This window comes from Phodopus roborovskii, unplaced genomic scaffold (assembly GCF_943737965.1).
Source record: "Phodopus roborovskii unplaced genomic scaffold, PHOROB, whole genome shotgun sequence".
Classification (NCBI taxonomy): domain Eukaryota; kingdom Metazoa; phylum Chordata; class Mammalia; order Rodentia; family Cricetidae; genus Phodopus; species Phodopus roborovskii.
The window spans coordinates 63,229,126-63,236,180 of NW_026126418.1; the positions used below are offsets into that span (position 1 = coordinate 63,229,126).

General features: G+C 38.0%; 1 pseudogene; it reads right to left on the bottom strand.

The window, feature by feature from the left end:
- Positions 1-359: 359 nt before the first annotated feature.
- On the bottom strand, positions 360-2,556 carry LOC127221904 (elongin-A-like; annotated as a pseudogene).
- Between the last annotated feature and the right edge of the window lie 4,499 nt (positions 2,557-7,055).

Sequence of the window (7,055 nt, forward strand, 5' to 3'; positions counted from 1 at the left end):
GATAGAGAAGCAAAACAAAAGAAACCCCACCTGGGGCTACTATAAATACATCTGGGGAAATATTTATTAATTAAAACTATGTCTTATAGTTTACAATGATGCTAATTAGAAATAAAAGTATAATTGACCTTAAAGTCCTAAGTAAGACTGAGGCTTCATACTGTCTTCAGAAATCTGAAGTGTGCTCCAGGCAGGGTTTTGGTACACAAGGAGATACCTGCAACTGTGCAGGAGTCAGAGACCAAAGCTCCACAAAGCAAAAGATACAGTTTCTTCTGTGGACATCCTTTTCACCCGTTCCCATTGTCCCTGTATTCCTGCTTCCCAGATTCCACCTCCAAGGCAAGTCCCATTTATCATCAGGAGGATTTGTTCTTTAATGCTTTAATTAGTTTGGCCATCATCAGGGCAATTTTCTTCACAGCTGGTCCTAGGGTCATAAGAAACTGAACTGCTGGCCACTGTAGATAAGTGTGCACTGCTGGTACTTCATAGGCCAGTTCCTCTGGGCTGGAGTGGAAGCTGCTGCTGTTGTTGCTGGCAGGAACACGGCTGCTTCCTGTGTATATGGTGCTGGCTTAATCCTCACTTTCTCAGGAATAGCTCCTCCTCCTGTTCCAAATTTCTCCTGCCTTCTTCGGACATCTTGAGGTGGTTTGGCCACAGAGTTGACAAAAGCCATCTTTGCTTGTTGTCCTTTTGGCTTATTGGCATGTGCAGACTGGATATTGCTTGTTAGCAGGTACAGCTGCTGCTCTCTGGCATCCTGAAGCTATAGTTACATCTCCTGCCAGGACTCATACTCTTCTGATCTTTCCTCTTTAAAGTCTCGGTGACAGTGAACTTTCCATAACTTATCTGTTTCCTCAATTAACACGTGATTGCATTCCTGTATTCGATAGAACTGATCAGGTGTACACTTCTCCAAGACAGGTTCAAGAACTGAATAGGGGACTCCTCACACTTCATAGATAGAGTCAATATTGTTCCTAAGCACTCAGATACACTGCTGGTGCAAGGTCATCATTTTGGGGAGATAGGCATACTTGAAACCTGAATACACCTGCATCTTTGAATTCATTCTGCATCCTGTGAACCCAGCTTCTTCTTCTTCCTAGGGTAAAGAGAATGGTTTTTGCTTTGGCTGGAAGGAAGAAATTAACTTAAGGAAAGGAAGGGGAAGGTACTTGGTTTGTATAGCAGCTAAAGGGATGTCTGGCAACACATCTGTAGGGACATTTCCAGGCCTGGTGGACTCAGCTCCCACTGGCTGCAACTTCTCTGATTTGTTGTCATTCACCTTGGGTAATTTGTGAACTAAGTTCAAATTTTTACTAATGCCTTTTGAGTCCTTTATTTTAAAGTCGTTTTCTCCAAGTGCTGTGGAAGTTTTCACAACCTTCTTTTTCTTCCTAGGCTGGTCACAACTGAGGTATGACTCAAAGGATATGGTGGACTGCTCAAAACTCGTCATCCATGTCTGGTTCCTCTACTTTAGGGAGCCAGGCTGGTGACTTTCAATCTGAGTGAGTTCTTTCTTTCCCCTCCTGAGTCTTCAGGTTGTTGGGAACTTCTTATTTTGCTTTGGGCAGTAGGTCTCCAGACCCCGCCCTGAGTCAAGGCTGTCTGCTCTTGGCTTGTTCTTGTCACACTTTCTCTTCTCAGAGTCCTTGTGTTCTGGCCTTCTAAAGTGGTTATCTGAAGCAGCCTCCAAAGCCGGTGGAAACTTGTTCTTGAAACTGTTGCCTTCTCAGTCCTTCTCTTTCTTAAAAGTAGAAGGTGGCTTCTACTTGGGACCTTCGGTTTTCCTCTTTGGAAGAGGCCTTGTGTGATTTCTCTCTACCTAGAGCAGGGACCTTCCCATCACTCCTGGCATCCACAGGATGTTTCTCCTTGTGGGAAGGTTTGCGCCGCTTGTTTTGGCTTGCAGCCCTCTTCCCCTGGTGCTCACTCATGTGGCATTCTTGAATAACCCCCTGTCTATCTTGAAGTGTATTACTGTGGAATTACTCAGGCTTCTGGTGTGAGATGATGGGCTCACGGTCCTCCTGACTGGAAAGTGGGGGGGAAGGAGTTGAACATGGCCATAGTTAGAAGACCAGGGTCTGAGGAATATGGTGGTGACACTCTGTGAGGCTTCTTCCTTTCATCACTCCTCTCATGGCTGTGAGCCACTTTGTGAGGCCTTTCAGGCTCAGACAGGTGTGTGTGTGTGTGTGTGTGTATGTGTGTGTGTGTGTGTGTGTGTGTGTGTGTGTGTGTGTGTAGGACTGTCTGCCAGAGGCTTTCAAAGCTGCTTTCCTGGTAGTCCCCCTCCATTTCCTCTGCCTTCTGAAGAGTATCTCTAGGGCACTTTCAGGAACTGTTTATCTCAAAATCCTGATCCTCATCCTCATTGGCTCTCTCTACAGGAACCAGCTTCTTCCACAAGAATGTCTAAGGTGATAGGCAAGATGGAAAGTTTCTTCAAATACTTCAATAGCTACTTAGGGTCGGGGTTCGAGGCCAGGCATGCTGCAGCTTCTCCACAACTTGGAGCACCGACTCTGCCACCATCACTGTCACTGGTGTGGCCTCCTCGCCAGAACTCGATTTCTGTATTCTTTAGGCAGGGTGACAAAAATATCTGCTTCATTTCCAACATATTCAGATTATGTTTTACCCTACTCTAACGTCTTCCAGATTTTCACTGCTGCTTGGCACAGCTTAATCTACAAGCTTTCTGAATCCTATTTCTGTCTTCTAGGTTGATCCTACTCTCTCCTCAGTGCCTTACTCTATATGTAGCCTCTGTGAACCTGTGGGTTGGATCTTGCTTTTGAAGATTTAACACGTAAGTGAATACTTACTAAATTTGACTTTTGGGGCCTCACTCAGTATAATTTTTCTAGAATCATCCATTTACCTGTGAATTTCATGATTTCAACTTTTTAAAGCAGCTGAATAATATTCCATTTTGTAAATTTATCAGCTTTTCTTTATTTCTTCATTGATTGACATACACTGAGGCTGTCTTTAATTTCTGATTCTTATGAATAGAGCATCAATAAACATTTATTTGCACAATTTTCCTTATAATAGGATGTCAAGATATATATATATATTTATATATATATATATATATAAATATATATATATATCTGTGTGTATGTATGTATGCATATATATATATATATATATATATATATATATATAGTGGTTTAGCTGGATATTGAGGTAGATATAGTCCCAGCCTCCTATTTACAGGTACAACCAATCAACAAATAGTTCAATAATGGCTGCATATTCAATCTGGATATTATTTCTCTGTCAGACATAAAGTTGGAAAAGCCTCCCTTTTCACTCTTGCTATATAGAAGATTTTAAATTTTATGATATTTTGCTTCTCAAAGTTCACCCAATTCCTGAGCAAATGTGTTTTATTTAGAAAGTTCATACCTGTACTTATATTATAATGTTGTGTGGAATAACTATATATAATTTTGCTAATTTAAGCATTTTAACTATCATACTCTTTACCCATTTGCTCTTGCTTTTTCTATATAGTGATAAACATGTGCCTCATTTCATTATTCTACATATACACATACAGTTTGCTCAGAATCATTTCTTGAAAATGCTGTCTTTTTCCCCAGTGTATATTTTTATTATCTTTGTTATGTGTTAGATGATTGTAGGTATGTACAATTATCTTTGAGTCTTTCTCTTTTAATGTTGTCCAATAACTTAGTTTCTGAGAAAGTACCATGCTATTTTTATTACTCCATTTTTGTAATATCTTGAAATTAAAAATGGTAATTTTTTAAACATTATTCTTTTTTCAAAAAGATTTGTACTATCAATGGTCTCTTGTTCTTTCATCTGATTTGGACAATGTTTTCTCCTGTAAGAATGTTGTGGGAATTTTGATTGTAGTTTCATGGAATTTTAGATTGCCTTGATAGAAATTCTAATTTTTACACTGTTAGTTAAACCAATCTGTGTGCATTAGATATTTTCCATATTCCAGAGTGTTCCTCAAGTTTTTTCTTTAGAAATTTAAACTTTATAATAAGGATTCTTCCTTGGTTAAGTTTACTTCTAGATATTTGATTTTCTTTGAGTTTATGGTGAGTGAAAGTATAGTTTTCATTTACTTTTCAGGTTTTGTTGTTTATGTATAGAATGCTTCAGGCTTTTGTTGTTGATTTTGTATACTATCATTTCTCTTCTGAAATTATTGGTAATTTCTAGAATCTTGCTCATTGAATTTTTGAGATCTTTTATGCAAAATATATCATCTAAAAATAAAGATAATCTGATGTCTTTTCTTATTTTTATCCATTTAATTTTATTCTCTTGTTTCTCCAGCTAGTGTTTAAGTAATGTGTTGGAAAGGAGGGGAAATGAAGGATAGAGCTGTCTTATTCCTGATTTCTGCTTTAAATTTTTTTTTCATTTAAATATATGTAGGCTATGGTTTTGTCATGTATAGTTTTCTTATGTTGAGTGTTGTTCCTTCTAGTCCTTCTTCCTGTAGGACTTTTGTGTTGATACACCAAATGTTTTCTCTTTGAGATGTTGAGATGATCATGTGACTGTTTAAGATCATTGGACTTTTCATTATTTTTATGCTTACACCTGTTGACTCATTTCTACATTTCTAGGGAAAATGCCATCTTGATTATCATGGATGATCTTTGTGATATATGCCTTTATTTTATTTCCAAGAATTTATTTAGGATTTTTGCAACTATGTTTCCTTTTTAATTGAACATAGATTTTTTTCTCATACAACATATCCCAATGACAATTTTTCTTCCCTCCACTCTTCCCAGCTCCTTCCCATATCTCCTTTCTCCTAGATCAACTTCATTTCCAGCTCCCTTCAGAAAGAAGCAGACCTCAAAAAGACAACAAACAGCCATGACAAAACAAAATATAATAAAACAATGCAAAAGCCATCACACTGAACCTCAACAAGGCATACCAACAGAAGAAAAAAAAAAGTTTCAAGAGCTGGCAAAGTAGTAGAGACCCACCCATTTCGCTGTCAAATATCCCGTGAAAACAACAAGCTAACAAGCAAAACATATAAAGTACAGAGCAACATACATGCAGACCCATGTATGCCCTGTGCTTGCTTTGTCAGTCTTGGTGAGCATGTATGTACTTTGTTGACTCTATGTGTCATATTTCCTTGTGGCTTCCATCTCCTCTGGGTCCTATAATCATTCTAACCCATCTTCTGAGTCATTCCACTAGCACTGAACGGAGAAACCTAATGAAACATCCAATTTAGACTCTTTGAATAATGTCTATCTGTGGGCCTCTATATCACCCATCTTCTATTGGAAGAAGCATCTCAGAAGACAAGTAAATAATGTACTATTATACATGTATAGCAGAATATTATAGGAATCATGTCATTTTTTTTGTTGTTGTTGTTTTGTTTTGTTTTATACCAATCAGGTTTGGTTGCTCCTTAGGACTCAATACTCTCTATCTCTTTTCCTGGCTATATAAGCAGTGTTGGACCCTCCCTCTCATGGGAATAGAACTCAAGTTAAATCAAATATTGGTTGGCCACTTACACAAGTTGTGTGCCAACATTGTCCCACCACATCTTGTCAGCAAGGCACATGGTAGGTCAAATATTTTATTGCTGAGTTTGTGTCTACATTTTCCCTTTTGGTATCCTTCAGAGTGCCTTCCTGCACCAAAAATACTTGAATTCAGGAGTGAAGGCTCCATGCATGCACCAGCTCAATCTGGCTACATTAAATGAGCTGTTTGGATGTTATCCCCTGCAATGGGGCCCCAAGTCAGTTTGCAGAGGGAAACCCTTTGTCTCTGCATCAGCCTGAGTTATTTGAGGATGCTATCAGCAAACAACTAAACCTAGTGCAACCCAGTCCTGCTTCTTTTAAACTTGTCTGTTAAAACTTGTCTGACTAAACAGATGCCCAGTTCAGACTGTGTGCCTGTCATTATTTTTATTAACATCACCCTCGTACATTCCAAGTAGTTTCTACTGCACAAAAGTTTTCATACCAACCACAATTTCCTTTCATATCAACCCCATTTTTCTCACTCTGTCACACCTCACTGACCCAATCCATCTAGCTTCTGTTCCCATATACCCCATATGACCAACAAAGTCTATTATATTTCTACTTCCTCTGAAGATGCTTGCATGGACCCTAGAGCCCTCCTGTTTATATAACCTGTTTAAGTCTCTGGATTGTAGTTTGGTTATCATTATTTGATGGCTAATATCTACTTATAAATGATTACAGGCCATATTCTTATTTCTGAGTTTGGGATGTCTCACTCAGGAAGATTTTCTTTTTTTAAGCCAAGTAATACTCCATTGTGTAAATACACCACAGTTTCTTAATATGTTACTTGATTGAGCAACATCATAGTTGTTTTCAATTTCTTATTAAAATCAATAAAGTTGTAAGGAACATAGGTCATCATGTGGTCTTGTGGTAGGGTTGAGTCCAAATTTTCTGAGTAACTGCCATATTGATTTCCATCAGAGCTGTACAAGTGTATATTTTCACTAGCTATGGATTAATGCTCACTTTACTACACATCATCACCAGCCTGAGCAATCCTTATATTGTTGATCTAAGCCATACTAATAGTTATAAGATGAACTCACAAAGTCATTTTGATTTGCTTTTCCATTTTGGCAAAGGATGTTGAAAATTTATTTTGATTCATGGCCATTTGATTTCCCCTATTGAGTATTTTCTGATTAGATCTGTTCTCCATTTTTAAAATCATTTATCAGAGGTGGTGTTGGCAAAAAAATTTCTCATCCCACATACTTCTTCTTTATCCAATTGTCTTTAAAATCTTGGGGCGGTAAATATAGGAAAAAAGCATTGGAAGCTACTTCATATGCTACCAAAATGGCGATACAGATACCAGAATCTTTAATAGATACCAAAATAAAAAACGGGATTGGAGTGGTATAGTGTGAAGAAAGAAGGTGAAACTTTGGGATAGATATTTTTGTTACAAATGAGATTCATATTTGAGGTAAGCGGTATTTAAAATCTTGC